Below are 23,820 nucleotides of genomic sequence, written 5' to 3'. Positions count from 1 at the left end.
AAGTTGCCTCTGTTGTATCGATTGCTTTTGTAGCCTCGTCTTTGGTTGTACCTATCTCGTTCATCGTGGTTGTTTCTTCTGGCTTCTCCACTGGGTAGGTTGTTCTCGTTTCTTCTGAAGTTATCATTGTTATTGCTTTCTCCGTTGAATCTGTTGTATCTGTTGTCTCTGTTATGCCCGTTGTTGTAGCTGCCTCTGTTGTATCCGTTGTTGAAGTTTCCTTTGTTGTTTTTGTTGTTCTTGTAGTTTCGTCTTTGGTTGTACCAATCTCTCTCATCGTTTCTTCTTTCCGTTCTGTAGTGGTCTTTACGTTCGTCATCATGGTAGTTGTGTTCGTTGATGATTCTCTTTTCATGGTCGTTGTTTTTGGTTTGAATTTTTTGCCAGAGCACTTTTTCTAAGTGTTGACCCATATTCCTTGCCAAAACTCCCATGCCCCTCTTCGTCGGGTGTATTCCGTCTGGCTTTATTTGCACTGCATTGTCATTGCAGACGAAAGAGGTATTTCTTTTTTCCCTGAAGGTGTCAAAATTCAAGGCGTTGTATACTTCTCTTCTTGCCTCGATGTCATCAAACTTTGTTGGCGCTAATTTGTTTATGACCACATGCGTTGAAGGATACTTTTTGTTTGCCTCATTCACAAATGTTTTGAGTTGGTTGCAAGCTTCCTCCCCTCTTTTTGACTTTAAGTCATTCACTCCACTGGAAATTACGATTGCTTCGGGTGTGGGACACTTCATCTCTTGTATCACTGTGACACATTCAGATAGGGTATTTGCTTGTTTCTTAGTTATCTTCGCTCCAACACGTCGGCCAAGTCGTTCAGGGTCTAGGTCTCTCAAGACCGAATCATGGATGATCAACACCGACGGTAAACCCAAGTCGTCGCTCTCTTCCCTACATTGGGTACAGCTCTCCCCACTTTCGCAATTGCTTTCATCATCAACTAACCGATCCAAAGAACGATCACGGTCATCACCAAATGAGTTATTGGGAGAATCTTCAAGAACACGATCCGTGTTCTTATTCGATGTATGTATGTGTGTGTGTATGTGTGTGTGTGTGTGTGTGAGTGTGTGTATGTGTGTGTGTGTGTGTGTGAGTGTGAGTGTAGAGAGATTCAGAGAAAACTGCTGCACCGATCTTCATGAAACTTCACATGAGAGGTCCTGGGTATGATATCCCCCGACATTTTTTCTTTTCTTCGTGTTTTCGATAAATGTCTTTGATGACGTCTTATCCGGCTTTTAGTGAAAATTGAGGCGGCACTGTCACGTCCTCATATTTTTTTTTTTATCAAATTGATTCAAATTTTGGGCAAGCAATCTTCCACGAAGTCCAGACCAAAGTATTGCATTTGAGCGTGGAAGCCTAATAATTAATCAATGAGTTTGGTCATTCAAAATCTCAAAATTGTAATTCAAATTCAAATTTGAACAATTGATCCAAAAATGACTTTATCTTATTTTGTTTATCTTTTTTTATTCCAAAAACATATAGATATATGTTATTTTTGGATTAAAAACAAGCACACAAAAATCAAAAAGAATACACACAAGCGCGCTTTCCTATTAAGCGGTGTACGCTACTGTGCTATTCTGGCTTGTCAATTCAAGCGAATGCGGGCCGCTTTGTTTTGCACGTGAATGTCAGCGCTTTTAGTCTCGGTCGCGGATTATCTTGGTTTTTTTCTCCGTGAAATGCAGTGCGTTCAGTCTCATTCTGTGAGTTTGACGGCTTGACTAAATGTATTAACTTCGCTGCACGCGACTTGTTTTGGTGTTTTTTTGCACTGCGCGCAACCCACACGACGGGCGGGCGGGCGGTTTGATATACACTGAGCACAAAAAGTTAAGGATATTTTTTCAGTGGTATACCCCAGATGTTAAACAGCGGTTTTTTGGTCAGAAATATACGTGTATTTGAAGATCAGTCTTTCTTCTCCTCAAAAATGTGTTTCTGAAAACTTAGCAATATTTGGGTATGACGTCACAGGTCCGTGACCACGCCTACCTTCAAAAATGGCGTTTTTTGACGGCATGATTCACTTTCAACCGTCGAAACAGTGACTTAAACTGAATGATATTATTTTTGCATTTTTTATACCAAAAAGTTTATTTGGTGTCTTACCTAATAAGTCATACAAATTTCGTTCAAATCCGCCGCGCAGTCAGGCTGATCCAGCGTGTAAAGGAGAACGACCACAATCCTGAAAAACGGCAAAAAATCCATGGTTTTTATGTTTTTGCTGGGTAGCTGCAGTTGATATGCAATAAATCTAAAACTACAAATAGCACTAGCAGCCTCTCCAAATTTCACAGAACGATGACAAAGATATATATCTGTATATGTTCCAGTATTTAGAGCAAACAGAACCCGAGGAATGGACGTTGTGACGGTTTTCATTTAAAAAATGTGTAAACGTTTGTAACGTCCAAGAAACACATGTGACATGCACTTAACTTTGTACACTTTGCAAAGAAGGGTGCCATTACATGTGTGCCAAGTTTCAGAAACATTCTTTCATGGGCTCAAAAGTTATGATTGTTTGAAAAGAGGCGAAAAAGACTGTCCCTGGTGTCTTTCGCGAAACTTTTTTTTAAGGACTTTTTCTATAATTTTGTTTCTCGTTCTCCGATAGGATGTGTATAGCCTTCACGGATGATGCGAACAACTTGCTCAGTAACAGTTGCAGAAAAGAACTGTTCACGTGTTTTGAACACAGCTGTGGCTGTATAAGAAAGAAGTAAAGAAGACAAAGAATCAAAAAGACAGAAGAATGCAGACATGACGTCATATCATTCCAAAATTATGACGTCAGGTGGAGGCAACACTGGGTTTTTCCAGTATCTTTGGTTTTTCTCATCGTCGTCTTGATAGCGGCGAGACACAATCTGGCATTTGCTGTGACGAATCAGACAGTTGGAATGCTACGAACAGGAGCTGTGGAGATGGACATCGCCAGGTTTTTAAGAGTCTGTAAGAGCATTGTCTTGAGGTCATAACGGCTAACTATACAGAGTAATGACACCATTTTTTGGTAAAGTATACAAAGTTGCGTGCATGTCACATTTGTTTCCAGGACGTTACGAACGTTTGCAAATGTTTAACGGAAAACCGTTACAACGTCCATTCTCGGGTTCTGTTTGCTCCAAGTACTAGCGCGAATCTAGATGAGGGGTTTTCTCGTCGTTCTGTGAAATTTGGAGAGGCTGCCATTTGTAGTTTTAGATTTATTGCATATCAACTGCAGCTACCCAGTAAAAACACCATAAAAACCCTGGATTTTTGGCTGTTTTTCAGTTTTGTGGTCGCTCTCTTTTACACACTAGATCAACCTGACAGCGCGACAGATTTGAACGAAATGTGTATGAAGTGTTAGGTAAGACACCAAATAAACTTTCGGATGTAAAAAATGTAAAACATCATTAAGTCACTGTTTCGACGGTTGAAAGTGAATAATGCCGTCAAAAAACGCCATTTTTGAGGGAAGGCGTGGTCACGGACCTGTGACGTCATACCCAGATATTGCTCAGATTCCAGAAACACATTTTTGAGCAGAAGAAAGACTGATCTTCAAATAATTATACGTATATTTCTGACCAAAAAACTGCTGTTTAACATCTGGGGATGGCACTGAAAAATATACTTAACTTTTTGTGCTTAGTGTATATGGGTAATATGTTCTGAAACAGAAAGAAAGAAAGAAAGAAAGAAAGAAAGAAAGACATAACAACGCCGGATGTTAAAGGCACAGTAAGCCTCCCGTAAACCATCACAGATACGATCAGGCTTTTTACACACAGTACAAACACCCTTTCATTTAAACACTCACCGATTGAGAACATCCTAGGTGCACTCCGTAAAGAGCGAACAATTTTCAAAGAATTTATTTTTGCGTGGTTTATCTTACCCCTGAGCCATCGTGAACCCGTGTGATCCAGTTTCCCTTTTTTCACAATGTAGTCGTCAGTTAGTCATTTGAATGCGACTCGAAGTGAGCTTATCTACAATAGCACGTTTTTATGCACGAAACAAACGGCTGTGGTTCACAAGAACTCTAGCGATGGCTTTTGACTGTTGAGAGGAACGGCGATATGCATAAACCGTCGTCTGCTACGACCCTTGCGTGACCCTGCTTCCGGGCTTTTCGTTTTTCAAGCTTTCACAACTTCGAATTGTACTGATCTTGTCCTGATGAAAAAATAATTCTTTTATGATTAAAGAATGTTTGTGTAACAAGCTGTCAATTTATTATTTAGATTTTAAAAGTTAGGTCTAGCGCAAAAACGCACCACGATCCAAAAACATTCTGATAATCATCGATCCACGGCTATTGCCAGTTTACATCGATAGAAGGAGACCCGAAGGGAAGTAACTCATTTTTGACCTGAGTTCAGGATGGGTCCAAAAAGTGTTTGAGACAATCTGCAAAATTAATTCTTTAAAAATTGCTCGCTCTTTACGTAGGGCACCTGGGATGTTCCCGTTTGGTGAGCGTTCAATTGGAAGGGTGTTTGTACTGTGTGTAAAAGCCTGACAGTATCTGTGATGGTTTACGGGAGGCTTACTGTCCGGGCGTGATTTCCGGTATTGAATATTCATAACAGCCGTCCAGCACCAAAACGAGGCGCCATTGTTGTAGAGGAGCAAGTCCACGAAAATAAATTCTTTGGAAATTTCTCACGCTCGACAGAAAGCAGTTAGGATGTTCCTGTTCGGTGAGCGTTCAAATGGAAGTATGTAGACGCTCGGGGAGCTCTGTGATGGTTTACGGGAGGCTTACTGTGCCTTTAAAGGCCGCTCCCGGCTTCGGTGAAATCCCCGTCTCCTCTCAGATGTTTGTTGCTGGGGGTTTTGCACAACGTGATACGCCTTTTCTTTTGGTAATGTGTTGATTTGGTTCTTACATTTGATATGTACTGTGCATGTGACCTTGGTCAACAAAAACTCAGTCTTCAACACAAAGTCTTGGACATACTCCCAGCTAGCAAGCTTTCGTCGGCCGACTGACGATTTCAGTCGGGTGACGTCGTCAAATGTCGTGTGTCGACGTCCGTTGTCGCGCCGATATAGTTTGCCTGTGTGTAAAACTCGGCAAATGTACGTAATAAACCCCGACATCGGCCCGACGCAATGTTGCTGTCGATAAAAATATGCAGAGTTACGGGAGATAACAACTTGAATTTATTATCATTATTTTAACATTTGTTACGTCCCCTGTTCAAGCGTCGGGAACGGCGTGACATGACTCTGCAAATGCGAAACTAAATTATTCATATTTGTTGACTTTTTCACATAGGAGTAGGATAATTAATTGTAAGTTTTGTTTGTATATTTGCAATCAAATACAGCATGAGCTCAAACCATGAGTTTTACATTTTAAAAATACGCCATCATATATACTTGAAATACTCTTATAGCTTTCCTTACGGTACAAACAAGATTGAGTGTGAACATGGCCGGCTAGCTGCTACTTTCCCGCGTGACCGAAGTTTATTTGTTTTCTTAGTTCAAGTTAATATCGAAAGAAGAGACATTCTTGCGAATGTTGTACAGCACATTGATGATATGTTATCCGAGACGAATGTCGCCTCGGGATCTCAATCTGAGTGCTGGTCCCAGTGCCACGTGGTGGCGGTGATAGTTGACAAGTTAAAATTGTGTAGCCAAGGACGGATGGAAACCTACAGGTGTGTTCAAGCTGTTAACGTCAACTCGAGGTCAACCGACGGATCCAGCGAGTAAGTGATTTTGGTTTTTCTTGCTTTAATGTTAGTTTTGCTGTCATACAGTGGGGGGGGGGGGGGGGGGGAGTACATACTGCTGTATCTGTATATGTAGATGTAGGTGTTTTGTCCTGTTACAGTGGGGGGGGGGGGGGGGTGGAGTACATACTCATGATACTGCTGAATCTGTAGCTGTAAGTGTGGTTTGCACTGTTACACTTGGGGGGTGGGGTGTATGTATACTGATGTATCTGTAGCTGTAGGTGTGTGTATTGCATTGTAACACTTGGGGGGGGGGGGGGGGTACATACTGATCTATCTGTAGCTGGTGGTGTGTTTTGCACTGATGCACACTTGGGGGGGGGGGGGGGGTGTACATACTGCTGAATCTGTAGCTGTAGGTGTGTTTTGCACAGTAACACTGGGGAGGGGGGGGGGGTGTACATACTGCTGAATCTGTAGCTGGAGGTGCGTTTTGTACTGTTACACTTGGGGGGGGGGGGGGGGGGGCGGTTGTACATACTGATGTATCTGTAGCTGTAGGTGTGTTATGTACTGTTACAGTAGGGGGGGAGGGGGGTTGAACATACTGCTGTATATGTAGCTGTAGGTGTGTTTTGCACACAGGGGGGGGGGGGGGGGGTTGAACATGTACTGCTGTATCTGTAGCTCTAAGTGTGTTTTGCACTCTACACGGGGGAAGGCGGTGGAGTGTTGTACATACTGCTGTAGGGAAGTTTTGTACTGTTACATTGGTGGCAGCGGGGGGAGGGGGGGTGTACATAATTCTGAATCTGTAGCTGTAAATGAGTTCTGTACTGTTGCAGTGGGGGGGGGGGGGTTGTACATACTGCTGTATCTCATAATCTGTAGCTGTAGGTGTGTTTTGCACTGTTACACGGGGGGGGGGGGGGGGGGGAGGGGGGTTGAACACACTGCTGTATCTGTAGCAGTAGGTGCGATTTGAGCTGTTACAGTTGGGAGGGGGGGGGGGTGTACATACTGCTGTAGCTGTAGGTGTTTTTTACACTGTTACACTTGGATTGGGGGAGGGTTGTACACACTGCTGTATCTGTAGGTTTGTTTTCCACTGTAACACTGGGGGGAGGGGGGGGGGGTTGTACTGCTGTAGCTGTAAGTGAATTTTGCACTGTTACATTTGGGGGGGGGGGGGGGGTGGTACATACTGCTGTATCTGTAGCTGCATGATATACTGCTGTAGCTGTACGGGGAGGGGGGGGGTACATACTGCTGTAGCTGTTAGTGATTTTTGACTCACATGCGAAGCAAAAGTGAGTCTATGTACTCACCCGAGTCGTCCGTCCGGACGTCCGGAAAACTTTAACGTTGGATATTTCTTGGACACTATTCAGTCTATCAGTACCAAATTTGGCAAGATGGTGTATGATGACAAGGCCCCCAAAAACATACATAGCATCTTGACCTTGCTTCAAGGTCAAGGTCGCAGGGGCCATAAATGTGTTCTAAAAAACAGCTATTTTTCACATTTTTCACATTTTCTCTGAAGTTTTTGAGATTGAATACCTCACCTATATATGATATATAGGGCAAAGTAAGCCCCATCTTTTGATACCAGTTTGGTTTACCTTGCTTCAAGGTCACAGGAGCTCTTCAAAGTTGGATTGTATACATATTTTGAAGTGACCTTGACCCTGAACTATGGAAGATAACTGTTTCAAACTTAAAAATTATGTGTGGCACATGTTATGCTTTCATCATGAGACACATTTGGTCACATATGATCAAGGTCAAGGTCACTTTGACCCTTATGAAATGTGACCAAAATAAGGTAGTGAACCACTAAAAGTGACCATATCTCATGGTAGAAAGAGCCAATAAGCACCATTGTACTTCCTATGTCTTGAATTAACAGCTTTGTGTTGCATGACCTTGGATGACCTTGACCTTGGGTCAAGGTCACATGTATTTTGGTAGAAAAAATGTGTAAAGCAGTTCTTAGTATATGGGTTTAGTTGTTTGACCTTGACCCTGAAGGCCAAGGTCATGTAAAGGTCAAGCATGTGAGTCGTATGGGCTTTGCCCTTCTTGTTTATACTGCTGTAGCTGTACGGGGAGGGGGGGTATACTGCTGTAGCTGTTACAACTTAGTGATTTTTGCACTGTTACAGGGGGGGGGGGGGGTGGAGTACATACTGCTGAATCTGTAGCTGTAAGTGTGGTTTGCACTGTTACACTTGGGGGGTGGGGTGTACATACTGATGTATCTGTAGCTGTAGGTATTGCATTGTAACACTTGGGAGGGGGGGTACATACTGATCTATCTGTAGCTGTAGGCGTGTTTTGTACTGTTACACTTGGGGGGGGGGGGGCGGTTTGTACATACTGATGTAGCTGTAGGTGTGTTATGTACTGTTACAGTAGGCGGGGAGGGGGGGGGGGGGGGTTGAACATACTGCTGTATCTGTAGGTCTAGGTGTGTTTTGCACTCTACACTGGGGAAGGCGTTTGAGTGTTGTACATACTGCTGTATCTGAAGCTGTAGGTATGTTTTGTACTGTTACAGTGGTGGCAGCGGGGGGAGGGGGATGTACATAATTCTGAATCTGTAGCTGTAAATGAGTTTTGTACTGTTACCGTGGTGGGGGGGGGGGGGGGGGGGGTTGTACATACTGCTGTAGCTGTAGGTGTGTTTTGCACTGTTACTAAGGGGGAGGGGAGGTGTACATACTGCTGTAGCTGTAGCTGTAAGTAATTTTTGCACTGTTACACTTGGGGGGTTGTATATACTGCTGAATCTGTTGCTGTAGGTGTGTTTTATACTGTAATACTGAGGGGGGGGGGGGTGTATACGGCTGTATCTGTAGCTGTAGGTGTGTTTTGTACTGTTACAGTGAGGGCGGTAGGGGCGGGGGGTTCTACATACTGCTGTATCTGTAGCTGATGTGTTTTGCACTGTTACACTGGGGGGGGGGGGGGGGTTGTACACACTGCTGTATCTGTAGGTTTGTTTTCCACTGTAACACTGGGGGGAGGGGGGTTATACTGCTGTAGCTGTAAGTGAATTTTGCACTGTTGCACTTGGGGGGGGGGGGGGTGGTGGTGGTACATACTGCTGTATCTGTAGCTGCACCCAGCCAGCAAGACATTAGCGGCCGATAGTCGGCCGAACACCCTTCAAAAAGTCGGGCAGGTGACGTCAAAAGATACGACGCGGGTGTTGGCCCGACTAACTTTTGCAAAGAGGCAACGAGGAGGCCGACAGGCGGCCGAACACCTGTACTATGGCGGCACGCATCCGGTCCGATGTTAATCGGCCCGATGGCTTGTTGGACCTGCGGCCCGACACCTTATGCCGACATCGTCCCGATGTCTTCCCGCTGAAATCGATATCTTCCCGATGTCGGCATAAGGTGTCGGACCGCAGGTCAAACAAGTCATCGGGCCGATTAACATCGGACCGGATGCGTGCCGCCATAGTGCAGGTGTTCGGCCGCCTATCGGCCGCCTCGTTGCCTCTTTGCAAAAGTTAGTCGGGCCAACACCCGCGTCGTATGTTTTGACGTCACCGGCCCGACTTTTTGAAGGGTGTTCGGCCGATTATCGGCCGCTAATGTCTTGCTGGCTGGGCTGAGCGGCCTGGACATACACACACACACACCAGGGCACACTGACACACACTGGCACATACACACACACACACACACACTGGCACATACACACACACTGACACATACACACACACACTGGCGCACACACACGTAAGCACACACACACACACACACACGCACGCACACACACACACATACACACACACTGGCACATACACACACATTGGCAGACATCCACACACACTGGCGCACACACACACTGGCAGACATCCACACACACTGGCGCACACACACACACGTAAGCACACACACTGGCGCACACACACGTAAGCACACACACACACACACACACACGCACGCACACACACACACACACGTAAGCACACACACACACACACACACACACACGCACACACACACACACACACACACACACACACGCACACACTTACACACACACACATACACACCCACCCACACACACACACAAACACACACACACACACCAGACTATGTGTATTAAGATAGGCGACACGGGTGAGAGAACAACTGTAATGTGCAGTGCACTGTGAACCATAAGTGCCATAAACTGGCGTGATGTACTTCAAGTCTAAGCCTTGCGTGGGGTTGTTCAAGTCTTAGCCTGTGCGTTTGTGTGTGTGTGTGTGTGTGTGTGCTTAATAACCGTCCCAGCCGACCATATCAGGGCGGTGCTGCTTTGAGATATAACGTGCGCCACACACAAGACAGAAGTCGCAGCTTAGCCTGTGCGTTTGTTTGTTTGTTTGCTTAACGCCCAGCCGACCACGAAGGGCCATATCAGGGCGGTGCTGCTTTGACATAATTATAACGTGCGCCACACACAAGACAGAAGTCGCAGCACAGGCTTCCTGTCTCACCCAATCACATTATTCTGACACCGGACCAACCAGTCCTAGCACTAACCCCATAATGCCAGACGCCAGTGGTTCATACAGTCACCTACTGAAAGAAAATAAGAATTCCGTGAAAAATTATTTAACAAATAAATCCCTAGACATCCGGGAAAAAAATACTTAAAAATCAGATATTAATAAAAGAAAACCGAGCAAAAATGTGAGAAAATGGTCTACAGGGGAGGTAATCAACATTCAGCAAGTCCAGGACGTATTTACAGCTGTTGTCTCCCTTGTCACACTATCCACGGTTGCTGTTGCCAGTGCAATATCTACCTCAAATACCCCCCCCCCCCCACACCCCCCCCCCACACACACACACACACACTCCACATTATACACACATTACAGCTAAGTATTTTTTAAATTAAGGACTGGGTGGCCGAGTGGCCGAGTGGTAACGCACTTGGGCTCGGAAGCGAGAGGTTGCGAGTTCGACCCTGGCAGGGCGTTAGCAATTTTCTCCCCCCTTTCCTAACCTAGGTGGTGGGTTCAAGTGCTAGTCTTTCGGATGAGACGATAAACCGAGGTCCCTTCGTGTACACTTTATTGGGGTATGCACGTTAAAGATCCCACGATTGACAAAAGGGTCTTTCCTGGCAAAATTGTATAGGCATAGATAAAAATGTCCACCAAAATACCCGTGTGACCTGGAATAAATAGGCCGTAAAAGGTGAATGCGTGATATATTGTGTAAAAAAAATCCATCTCACACGGCATTAATAGGGAACATGCGACTTGAGTCGCCTTGTGTGGTGAGATACGTGCGCGATATAAATCCTCGTAAATAAATAAAATAAATAAATAAATAAAATAAAATTAGTAGTACATGATAAGTTTTTCAAAAAGCCGGGTCGAAATTTGGCTAAACAGCTCTTCTTCTTTTAAACCATTATTGCTCGTTGCCGGTTAGGCCTCTAATTGTACCGAATTACAAGTTACAATTAGTATTTTGCTGTATTACCAAGTATCAAAGCGTTCGTCCGATAACAAACTTGACAGCATACGCACACTCCTTTAGTAAATACCTTCATATATTTGTCATCCGGTACTGTTGAAAAATATCTTGCTGTATTACCAAGTATCAAAGCGTTCGTCCGATAACAAACTTGACAACATACGCACACTCCTTTAGTAAAAAATACTTTCATATATTTGTCATCCGTTATTGTTGAAAATATCTGCTTAACAAAAACTTAAAGTAAATGAATAAGCGAAACCTTGCACAACTTGCTTGGCAATGGGTTTTAGTGGTCGTAATTGTCCCCGAATTAGAGTTCGTTCACCTGCCTCGCCCCTACCCCCTTCAGTCTCCCATGTCACCCCCATCCCTCAGTCAGAGACACTGTTACGATATGTGTATTCAGGAACAATGTTTTAAAAGAGCAGCCACATATTTTTGCCTCAGATGACCTGTTGTGGTTGACTGATTTTCAGAAAGTCGACCCTCAAATCATTCATTGGCAAAGTACGCCCTGTCAAGTCGCGTTGTTTAGTTGTAGCGCGTCAGCGGTGAACACACACACACAATGCGTTTCAGATAATGACGAATGTGTTGCGCACAATGACCTGCCAGTCATCGTCAGTCACCGTAGCACTGAACAAATAACATATCCGTCATAACCCGGCTAATTGAGAAATATTATAGCTGCCAAACTTCGCGTCGGTTGGGAACCGGTAAGCTTATGCCGACCATAACAGACCGTGACAAAGACGCCGACAAGTTAACAGCACCATTTTCAGCATGATTTTAATATGACCACAAAAACACACCATTCAACGCTGGTACGCCCTGACGGTACCATGATATTTTTTTTACTAGGATACACTTGACTAACCGATCAGCAATAAAAACAGTAAGTTATGTCACGCGCGTGCAGCCATAACAATCAACACGGCAAGTACGTGTGTCCTTTTTGAACGTGCAACGGAAGTACAATTACGGTGCGGCGGCGCGTGCGCCGTGAGCCGCGTGCGCGCGAGGGTCGATGTCTTTGTATGCCGAGGTGGTTGCGGCCCCCCCCCCCCCCCCCCCCCTCCATTCATAGGGAGAGCGATGAATGGGACAGCAAGACGGCGACAAAACCATGACGCGCGACTTTCCTCTCAAAAGACGCTGCTAAAAGAATAACGGGACTCGTCTCCTACCCAGCAATCTTTTTGCATCTTTGGGGCCCTGTCAGGGAGGTAGTTAGTCTCTCTTTTTTTTGCAGACGCGGTCCGTGTATCTGCTACATGTACAATCTTATCAGTTTTGACTGCAAGATTTCAGATATGTACCTGTCAGGTTTTTTGTTGTTAGGGATTGCTATGCCTTTTATTAGTAACAAGTCTTTTGTACTCGTCTCTCCCTTCTCTTTTTCAGTCAGTCTTCGCGTTGACTTCTTGACTGGCGTTTTCACGTGTCATTTACTATCACTGACACGTTGAGGAGGTTGCATCTTTCCTTTTCTCCTTCAGTCGCTTTCTAATTATGCATGTCACTACCCGGAACATAAAAAAACGTCAATTATAAAAGGTTCGGCTTTGCTGCTGGTAACAGTTGTCCTTTAATTCCTTTTTTTTTAATTTTTTTTTTTTACGATTTCGTTATTTTTTGCGAAGGCGTTCTGTTTTGAACTAACTTCCCCATGAATTGCAGACGGGTTACCATCCCTGAGCCGATATGAAACGAGACAGATATCCACAAAAAGAAGCAAATAAACAAAGAAAGGACAGAAAGAAAAGAAAGGCACAAGAAGTTACATTTGTCTGTATCCGTACTCGACTTTTGGCTCAGTTGAGGACGCTCTTCGCTGCACGAAAGAAACATGCATTTTAACACAGAGAGTAGCAAACAAAACACATTAACTACTGTTCATATACCATCTATTGTGTTTTAAAAGTGTAATCCCCCCCCCCCCCCAAAAAAAAAAAAACCCACACCACCAACAGCCCCCTTTTCCCCAACCTTACCTATACTTTAAGAAATTAAAATGATGCTCCCTTTGCAGGACCAGGGCAATTGCTTTCAAGACCACCCGCGATTCTGGGTGATTGTGCTTTCTTGAAAGCCTCACTGAAAGTGACCGAATTTATAGTGATTTAATTCAAGGAAAACGGTCTCGTTGTCGTCAGTAATGCACTGATTAAAAGGTAGTGTTTAATGACCGGCAGGTAACCCGTGCCCTAGTTTTAACTGACAATCGACCGAAACAGTCTTTTTTCGCGTTTTTCATTTATAGTCACTCACAGGGGGGAAAATGCGAGCGTCAGTACTAAAAAATCAAAAACCTGAAAGGATTGCAAGCCCTTTCATACAAGTTTTATTTCCTCGACACTGGTTGCTGCTCTTGTGTCGTATGAAAATAGTTGTCATAATTAACTATTACCGAGGACGCCCAGAAATAAACTGTGTACTCCCTGTTCACTTCATGCAGTCTCAGCCACTAGCAGTTCATAAAACTCGACTTGTGAAAGTTGTTACTCAAGTTACCGACTAACAAAATTACACCTGCCTTTTCAATATTTGCAATTAAAATGTCATTCACCTTCCCTGATGCGCGCTAGAAAGCTAGGTTTTTATTGCTTCAAAACTACATTTTTATTAGTCACAAAATAAACCAAGGCAGGAATGGGTTCCGCTTCAAAAGCCAACAGATATCGGAACACCTTGCCAAGGTATCAAACAGTTTCAATTACCTTTCTTTCGGCAATGCTACCAAAAGCACACTAGCACAACTTTTGATCTTTCCCCGCAGGTTAACTCTCTTCAAAATTCCATTTTCTACGCCAAAAATGCACGCCTAACTAATACATAACAATCGCCCTTGCGCCTTTTTGAGTATTGTTCTCTTTCCAACTTTGTGCCGTTTCTTCGGTAGATAAAAGACCAGGGAAAGCCAAAGCCTGAAAAAATTGGAGAAGTAATAATACTGCATGATCGGGTAGACAGAGAAGAGAAGACTGAAGAAGAAGAAGGAGAAGAAGAAGAAAACAGCGAGGGATAAAGGGAAACAAGCGAGGCCGCGACTTGTTGATCGAGTCTGCCTGAAGGAGGTTCCATCTGCTCCCTAGCTGCACACACTGAGTTCTCCCCACATTGTTACACCTAATGGGGCCTCCCTCCCTCTCTCTCTCTCACCATGCACAGCCAGTCCACGCATGCGCCACCAGCGGGTCTTGGCGTGCCGGGGAGGGAAATTCAAAACTTTTCTCCTCGCCTGCTCCAACTTGTCAGGGGGGTGTGTCCCGTTTGGTGGGTTCGTTTCTTTTCTCCTCGCTCGTTTCTCTTCGTTTGTTTTGGGTTAATCACCCGTGTGTGAAGTGTTGTGGGTGAGTGTGTTGTTTAGCTGCTCAGACACAAGAGATAAAGCGAAGAGTGGAGTCTTACCATGCCACGCCCCCCTTCTTCAAGCTCCCGTACCGTTTGTGTCTGGAACTTCCACGTGCAAAGCAGAGAGAATCGGTCTGGAAATTAGCACCCAGGGGTGCTTTCTTTCACCGTGGATGCCCCTGTGACCTGAAGCGGTTCCTGCACCTCAGGTTTTTCTTCTCGGGTAGAAGGGGGGTGGGTGGAGGTCAGAGGGTGGTTGACGAAGCGGGTGTGCCACCAGTCTCCTCACCACCGTCTGAACCACTCGCCATGTCGTACCGTGTGCAGGAGAAAGGCGCAGAGTACAACAAATACCTTTCCCTCCTTCCTTTCCCCCCGTCTATTACCGGGTCTTTATGCCCCCCAAAAAAACAGAGGCTCTTAGAATCGTGGCTAGTTTCACTTGTTTATTAGTTATTCAGACTATCAACCTCCTGCAGCCGCTCCAGCTGCCTGGGCCCAAAGTCCCGTTTGAATACGCCATCCCTGCAAACGACAAGGCCTTCCACGCTCGCCGTATTTTCATGTAAAAATCAGAATAATTAGAAAATAACAAGCACCCCATGCCTTTAATTTTGGGGTAAGAATTGTGTGTGTGTTTGATTAATTGGAAGGCCAAGTTTGTGCGGCAAGGTGGAGGCGAGAGGAGAACTGGGTTTTAATGGCAGGCAGGTGACTAGGCACGAGGCGTGTGTCGGACGGCCAAATAGCCCCCAACTTGCCGCTCTCCACAAAGGACCCCCTGGCGTGAGGCTCTGGCTAATGTTTGGTTACCCCCCTCTCGCTCCTTCCGACAGAAATGGCACGAGGAATGAGTGGAAAACAAAGATTGTTGGCTGGGGTGGTGCTACAAGTTGCATGCACCGACGCCAGGCTTTCTTCTCCCCCTCCCCCCTAGCTCCACTTCCCCTTTTTTTGACAGTTAGTTGCGTCTGCTGCCCATTACCACGGTGATCTGTCACGGTACCGTTAGCTCCTGGGAAAACTATACCACCCCCTCCCTGGGCTTTTCTGTCATTATTCGCCGCTTCTTGATGGGGGGGTTGCGACGACAACTGAAGTTCCCGTCGCCTAATACATTCATGACTCTCACAGCAGACCCTCCAGAAAATAGACTGTGTGCACAATCCCTGCTTCAGGTTTCTTAAAGTCTGGTATTTCCCCCTACCCCCCTACCCCCACCCCCACCCTAAAACTTTGCCTTGCCCTTGTTTTTTCCCCTCCTGATTTGTGCTTGTTGTGAAGGACCCAGGGGGAAAGGGAGATGAAGGGGTGCTGGGAGGATGGGGGTGGTGGTGGTGGGGGTGGTGGTGGTGGTGGTTGGGACTTGACGTGTGACGTTTGCAGATGCAGACAGTTGATGCAGATGCCACGATGTGATTCGGTAGTGGTGTTGTTGTTGCAAGGCATCGTGCACATGGCCTCTCAGCCATCGTGTCTGCAATTTGTACCGTTACGTGGAACACAAGGCAGGTGATCTCCTGGCTCATGACACAGGCAGGGGCTGTTCACAGAAGAGGAGTGAGGGGTACAGGGGAGGGGGGGGGGAGGGGGGTGCAATATAAAAAAGTACATCTGTAGATTCATCAGCTGTGAGGGCGTAAAGCTTGAACTTTCTTCTCTCATGATCAGCTGGTAACAAGAGGCCTCCTGGCCAGACCAGGCTCGCTGTAGAGCGTGCACATGCCTACAAGATCTGCATCCTGCGTGACACCAGGGAAAGGAACGAGGCAGATGGGGCGACAATAGCAAAATATACTTCCACCTCCTTATGCTCATGCAATTATGGAGGCAGATGCAGCTTGCAATGAAGCGACAGCAAGTTCATCAAGCCAATCTCTACGATCAATGAGGCAGTTGCTAGGATTAGTGCCCAGCTGAAATGATGGTTCCTTGATGGCTCCCACTGTCTGGTACTAGTACCAGCATCAAGCCATGTGCATGCATCATTGCCTGCAGGTTTGGGGTGTGGGGGACTCTTGGCCGGGTCGTCCGAGTACAACTGGAATTGTGCACCAGGCAAACGTAAGAGCTTGAGAACGAAAATGTAACAGATTCAATAAGCATTCATCACATCCAGTACGATGGTCAATAAAGTCATCCAAGTTTCAAGTGAGACACACACATAGAAAAAGACGGTCAAACGGACAACACACGCAGGCTAGCACGCTCTCTTGCACGCACAAACAGACAGAGACAGACAGACAAACAGACAGAAAGACACACGCACACACACACACTCACACACACACACAGATACACACTCACACACACACACAGATACACACTCACACACACACAAGCTGTGACACACACACACCCACACAGACACACACATATACACAATGGATACATTTCATTCGAGCAATCATAAGTAACCTCGGACTGGACCATGGATACTTCAGTCAGCAGTCCAAAAGAATGCGCTGATGAAAACTCTACGACGAGGACTAGAATACGAATACGTACGATTTTAGCAAGGAAAGAAGACTGAGGGCTCAAAACTGCAATACTACAACACAATTACTGACGGCGATTACGACTGTGAAGCATACTTGACATGTGTAACCAACCCCAAACACAGAAAAGCACTGTGTAGATTGCGTATTAGCGCTCACGATTTAAAAATCGAAAGGGGGAGATACACAAACACACCCAGAGAGGATAGAAAGTGCACCGTGTGTGGCGTAATTGAAGACGAGCTCCATTTCCTGGATAGTTGTACAAGATTTCATGATCTACGCTTGCAGCTTATGGAACATGCACGTGTTAATGCTCGAAATCCGAGTCAGCTGATGACGATGCAAGACGTACCGATACAGCAACAACTTGCTGAATTTGTATACAACTGCATGATTATACGCAATAATGACATAACTACAGATACATAACAATGTTGTAATCACTGCTCCATGGACGATATTTCTTCTTGTCTTTACAAATATCCACTTCGTGTCTGATAAACCCTTTACTGTGATTTTATGACAATTAAATGAGTTCTGAGTTCTGAGAGAGTTCTGAGTTCTGAGTTCACACACACACACACACACACACACACACACACACACACACCCACACACACACACACACACACACACACATACACACACACACACACATACACACACACACACACACACACACACACATACACACACACACACACACACACACACACACACACACACACACACACACACACACACACACACACATACACACACACGACTTTACAAAAGCAATCGACCACAACAAGAAACAAACCTTCCCATTCATACCAGGTCAAGGTTCGCAGCATACCAGGTCAAGGTTCGCAGCATACCAGGTCAAGGTTCGCAGCATACCAGGTCAAGGTTCGCAGCATAGTAGTGCAAGGATCATCCTAGAAAAAGAGCTGCCTTGTGAGTCCGATCTTGTCCATCTGTTCAAGCTGCAACGTTTGGGCTGGGTGCCCATGCCAATGGCCCCATGTCACAGTAAGTCAGGACACAACAAACCCATGTGTTGGTCGGGCACGGACATTGGTTTAAACTGTTTTATTCAACATTTGTGCATTATTTACAAAAAACGCATATTGAGTAAACAACAACAAGCATAATGCTTATAGTGGTGTTTACAGTTTTCTAGAAAATTACATATAAATGGCGGCTATTGTACAGTTTAAATGAAAAGCAAGCAAACATGACGGACATTGGTCATCTTCTGTCGAACTTCGAGCTTGTATGAGTTATAGACACCATCCTTCAGGCTTACCCCATTGTGCACACCACATCATACCCGTCAGGCCAACACATGGGATGAGAGTATTCGTACATCTTGACACCTACCAGATATATACAGGGTGTCTCCAAAAAAACTACCCGATTTTCTTTTAATACTACAGACAAGTCAGTAGCTTTATTAAAATCATTTTTTTGCGTGATACTGCAGTCAGTTCATAGAAGTTGTGTCCCCAAGTTCACAGCTTTCAGTTGAGATCGTCTGTTCCTTCACACCACGTGATCAATGTAGCCACCCCGTTTTCCAATGACAGACTGCATCCTCATTGCCATATTGTTCATTACATTTGGGAATGTTTCCTGTGGGATGTTCAGGATTTCTCTGAGAATGTGGTGGGGCTCCATCCTGTTGGAACCACTGTGTTGTCATTCGGATTTCATTGTCCCTTCTCTTAGTTTTTTCATTTCTCAGTACTGATGTTTCAATGTCTTTTGGGGTACTTTTTTTTAAGACACCCTATAATTCCTGGGTTTTTTTTCGTGTATACTTTCAACTGCTGAATAAAGTTTTTAAATGACACCAATCACTGCAATGTCAATCTGTACATTTTATCCAGCAGAAAAATCCCTCCTCACTCCAGTAAGTAGCCAGGCTTTAGAGATTTGGTCTATGTTGCAATGGAAGGATGAAGTTGACGCATGCGCAAGCCTGACCGGATCTGTGACAGTAGCCATGATGGTTTGCTTGCAGGAGAAAAACTGTACCTTTGTCAGTAAGCTGAGGCTGAAAGCAGGCTACATTTCACAAGCCTGACCGGATCTGTGACAGTAGCCATGATGGTTTGCTTGCAGGAGAAAAACTGTACCTTTGTCAGTAAGCTGAGGCTGAAAGCAGGCTACATTTCACAAGCCTGACCGGATCTGTGACAGTAGCCATGATGGTTTGCTTGCAGGAGAAAAACTGTACCTTTGTTAGTAAGCTGAGGCTGAAAGCAGGCTACATTTCACAAGCCTGACCGGATCTGTGACAGTAGCCATGATGGTTTGCTTGCAGGAGAAAAACTGTACCTTTGTTAGTAAGCTGAGGCTGAAAGCAGGCTACATTTCACAAGCCTGACCGGATCTGTGACAGTAGCCATGATGGTTTGCTTGCAGGAGAAAAACTGTACCTTTGTTAGTAAGCTGAGGCTAAAAGCAGGCTACATTTCACAAGAGAGAAGAACTTCTGGGTGAAGTGGCGACCACGCTGTTCATGGCACATCTCAGAAAACAACTTCTTGGAAAATGGTGTGCCACAGGTATGTTCCCAATCTACATAACTGACAATCTCAAGAATAAGTAGTTATCAGGCCCACCAGTTATATTTCAGAACATCTTCTGTGTAACAGGCGCTTGCCTCTGTGTGTTGTGGGTGTGTGTGTGTGTGTGTATGTGTGCATGTATGTGGTATGTGTGTGTGTGTGTGTGTGGTGAATGTGTGTGTGTGTATCTGTGTGTGTGTGTGTGTCTCTCTCTCTCTCTCTCTCTCTCTCTCTCTCTCTCTCTCTCTCTCAACAACGCCTAAAAGACTGCTTTACCCAGAACTGGCATAGTAAGCTAGAAGACAGTGAGAGGTATGACACATACAAATTGTTTAAACCTGACTTTGGAAGAGAAAGGTACCTTGACCAAATAGACAATCCATATATCCAAAAAGTGTTCACAAAATTCAGACTTGGGGTTTCACCCTTGATGTGCAACAAACAGAGATACTCTGCAAACGGTTCCCATGTTTGCCCACTTTGCAGATACCCTCACGAAAACGAGCACCACTTTCTTTTTAAGTGCCCAGTATACTCTGATATAAGAGAAACTTACTTGGGAAATGCCTCTTTGAAATTGGTCAACTCGAAAACTCGTCAATGCAGATACTACTAACACAAAACAAAAGTAGGCTGTGGGCACTCTCCCGGTATACATTTTATGCATTCAGGCGTCGACAGCAACTGCTAGGCTAAAATGAATGTGTGTAAATGATTTCAGATCGATATGTTTCAACCCTTAGTACTGTATATACACTTGTTCTTACTTGTTTCTGAGAGAGTATACATTGAAATGGAAACTCTACTCCCCCCTTGTACAAACACAACAGTGTGGTTTACAATAAAATTCTGAGTTCTGAGTTCTGAGTTCTCTCTCTCTCTCTCTCTCTCTCTCTCTCTCTCTCTCTCTCTCTCTCTCTCTCCTTCTCTCTTTTATGTGTGTTCGCGTGCGTGTGTGCGTATACGACAAACCGGTGGACACACAGACAGATTGAAACAATCGTGCGTGCAGTCCAAGAGGTGCAGTCAGAGCAAGAGGCAGACAAACAGGTAGACAGAGAGGCAGGCAAACAGGTAGACAGAGAGACAGACAAACAGGTAGACAGAGAGGCAGACAAACAGGTAGACAGAGAGGCAGACAAACAGGTAGACAGAGAGGCAGACAAACAGGTAGACAGAGAGGCAGACAAACAGGTAGACAGAGAGGCAGACAAACAGGTAGACAGAGAGGCAGACAAACAGGTAGACAGAGAGGCAGACAAACAGGTAGACAGAGAGGCAGACAAACAGGTAGACAGAGAGGCAGACAAACAGGTAGACAGAGACACAGGCAGACAAACAGGTAGACAGAGAGGCAGACAAACAGGTAGACAGAGACACAGGCAGACAAACAGGTAGACAGAGAGGCAGACAAACAGGTAGACAGAGAGACAGACAAACAGGTAGACAGAGAGACAGACAAACAGGTAGACAGAGAGGCAGACAAACAGGTAGACAGAGAGGCAGACAAACAGGTAGACAGAGGCAGACAAACAGGTAGACAGAGAGGCAGACAAACAGGTAGACAGAGAGGCAGACAAACAGGTAGACAGAGAGACAGACAAACAGGTAGACAGAGAGGCAGACAAACAGGTAGACAGAGAGACAGACAAACAGGTAGACAGAGAGACAGACAGACAGGTAGACAGAGAGGCAGACAAACAGGTAGACAGAGGCAGACAAACAGGTAGACAGAGAGGCAGACAAACAGGTAGACAGAGAGGCAGACAAACAGGTAGACAGAGAGACAGACAAACAGGTAGACAGAGAGGCAGACAAACAGGTAGACAGAGAGACAGAGAAACAGGTAGACAGAGGCAGACAAACAGGTAGACAGAGAGGCAGACAAACAGGTAGACAGAGAGGCAGACAAACAGGTAGACAGAGAGGCAGACAAACAGGTAGACAGAGAGACAGACAAACAGGTAGACAGAGAGGCAGACAAACAGGTAGACAGAGAGGCAGACAAACAGGTAGACAGAGAGACAGACAAACAGGTAGACAGAGAGGCAGACAAACAGGTAGACAGAGAGACAGACAAACAGGTAGACAGAGAGACAGGCAGACAAACAGGTAGACAGAGAGACAGACAAACAGGTAGACAGAGAGGCAGACAAACAGGTAGACAGAGATGCAGACAAACAGGTAGACAGAGATGCAGACAAACAGGTAGACAGAGAGGCAGACAAACAGGAAGACAGAGAGGCAGACAAACAGGTAGACAGAGAGGCAGACAAACAGGTAGACAGAGAGGCAGACAAACAGGTAGACAGAGGCAGACAAACAGGTAGACAGAGAGGCAGACAAACAGGTAGACAGAGAGGCAGACAAACAGGTAGACAGAGAGACAGAGAAACAGGTAGACAGAGGCAGACAAACAGGTAGACAGAGGCAGACAAACAGGTAGACAGAGAGACAGACAAACAGGTAGACAGAGGCAGACAAACAGGTAGACAGAGAGGCAGACAAACAGGTAGACAGAGAGGCAGACAAACAGGTAGACAGAGACACAGGCAGACAAACAGGTAGACAGAGAGGCAGACAAACAGGTAGACAGAGGCAGACAAACAGGTAGACAGAGGCAGACAAACAGGTAGACAGAGAGGCAGACAAACAGGTAGACAGAGATGCAGACAAACAGGTAGACAGAGAGGCAGACAAACAGGTAGACAGAGATGCAGACAAACAGGTAGACAGAGAGGCAGACAAACAGGTAGACAGAGAGGCAGACAAACAGGTAGACAGAGAGGCAGACAAACAGGTAGACAGAGATGCAGACAAACAGGTAGACAGAGATGCAGACAAACAGGTAGACAGAGAGGCAGACAAACAGGTAGACAGAGAGGCAGACAAACAGGTAGACAGAGAGGCAGACAAACAGGTAGACAGAGAGGCAGACAAACAGGTAGACAGAGACACAGGCAGACAAACAGGTAGACAGAGAGGTAGACAAACAGGTAGACAGAGAGGCAAACAAACAGGTAGACAGAGAGGCAGACAAACAGGTAGACAGAGAGGCAGACAAACAGGTAGACAGAGATGCAGACAAACAGGTAGACAGAGAGGCAGACAAACAGGAAGACAGAGAGGCAGACAAACAGGTAGACAGAGAGGCAGACAAACAGGTAGACAGAGAGGCAGACAAACAGGTAGACAGAGAGGCAGACAAACAGGTAGACAGAGAGGCAGACAAACAGGTAGACAGAGAGGCAGACAAACAGGTAGACAGAGGCTGACAAACAGGTAGACAGAGAGGCAGACAAACAGGTAGACAGAGAGGCAGACAAACAGGTAGACAGAGAGGCAGACAAACAGGTAGACAGAGAGGCAGACAAACAGGTAGACAGAGAGGCAGACAAACAGGTAGACAGAGAGGCAGACAAACAGGTAGACAGAGACAGACAAACAGGTAGACAGAGAGGCAGACAAACAGATAGACAGAGAGGCAGACAAACAGGTAGACAGAGAGGCAGACAAACAGGTAGACAGAGAGGCAGACAAACAGGTAGACAGAGAGGCAGACAAACAGGTAGACAGAGAGGCAGACAAACAGGTAGACAGAGAGGCAGACAAACAGGTAGACAGAGAGGCAGACAAACAGGTAGACAGAGAGACAGACAAACAGGTAGACAGAGAGGCAGACAAACAGGTAGACAGAGAGACAGAGACAGAGACAGGTAGACAGAGACAGGTAGACAGAGAGACAGAGACAGGTAGACAGAGAGACAGAGACAGGTAGACAGAGAGACAGAGACAGGTAGACAGAGAGACAGAGACAGGTAGACAGAGAGACAGAGAGACAGAGACAGGTAGACAGAGAGACAGACAAACAGGTAGACAGAGAGGCAGACAAACAGGTAGACAGAGAGGCAGACAAACAGGTAGACAGAGAGGCAGACAAACAGGAAGAAAGAGAGGCAGACAAACAGGTAGACAGAGAGGCAGACAAACAGGTAGACAGAGAGGCAGATAAACAGGTAGACAGAGATGCAGACAAACAGGTAGACAGAGAGGCAGACAAACAGGTAGACAGAGATGCAGACAAACAGGTAGACAGAGAGGCAGACAAACAGGTAGACAGAGAGGCAGACAAACAGGTAGACAGAGAGGCAGACAAACAGGTAGACAGAGAGGCAGACAAACAGGTAGACAG

This window comes from Littorina saxatilis, linkage group LG12 (assembly GCF_037325665.1).
Source record: "Littorina saxatilis isolate snail1 linkage group LG12, US_GU_Lsax_2.0, whole genome shotgun sequence".
Taxonomy (NCBI): Eukaryota; Metazoa; Mollusca; class Gastropoda; order Littorinimorpha; family Littorinidae; genus Littorina; species Littorina saxatilis.
The sequence above is the reverse complement of the archived record's forward strand: the minus strand, read 5'-3'. Positions refer to the sequence as shown.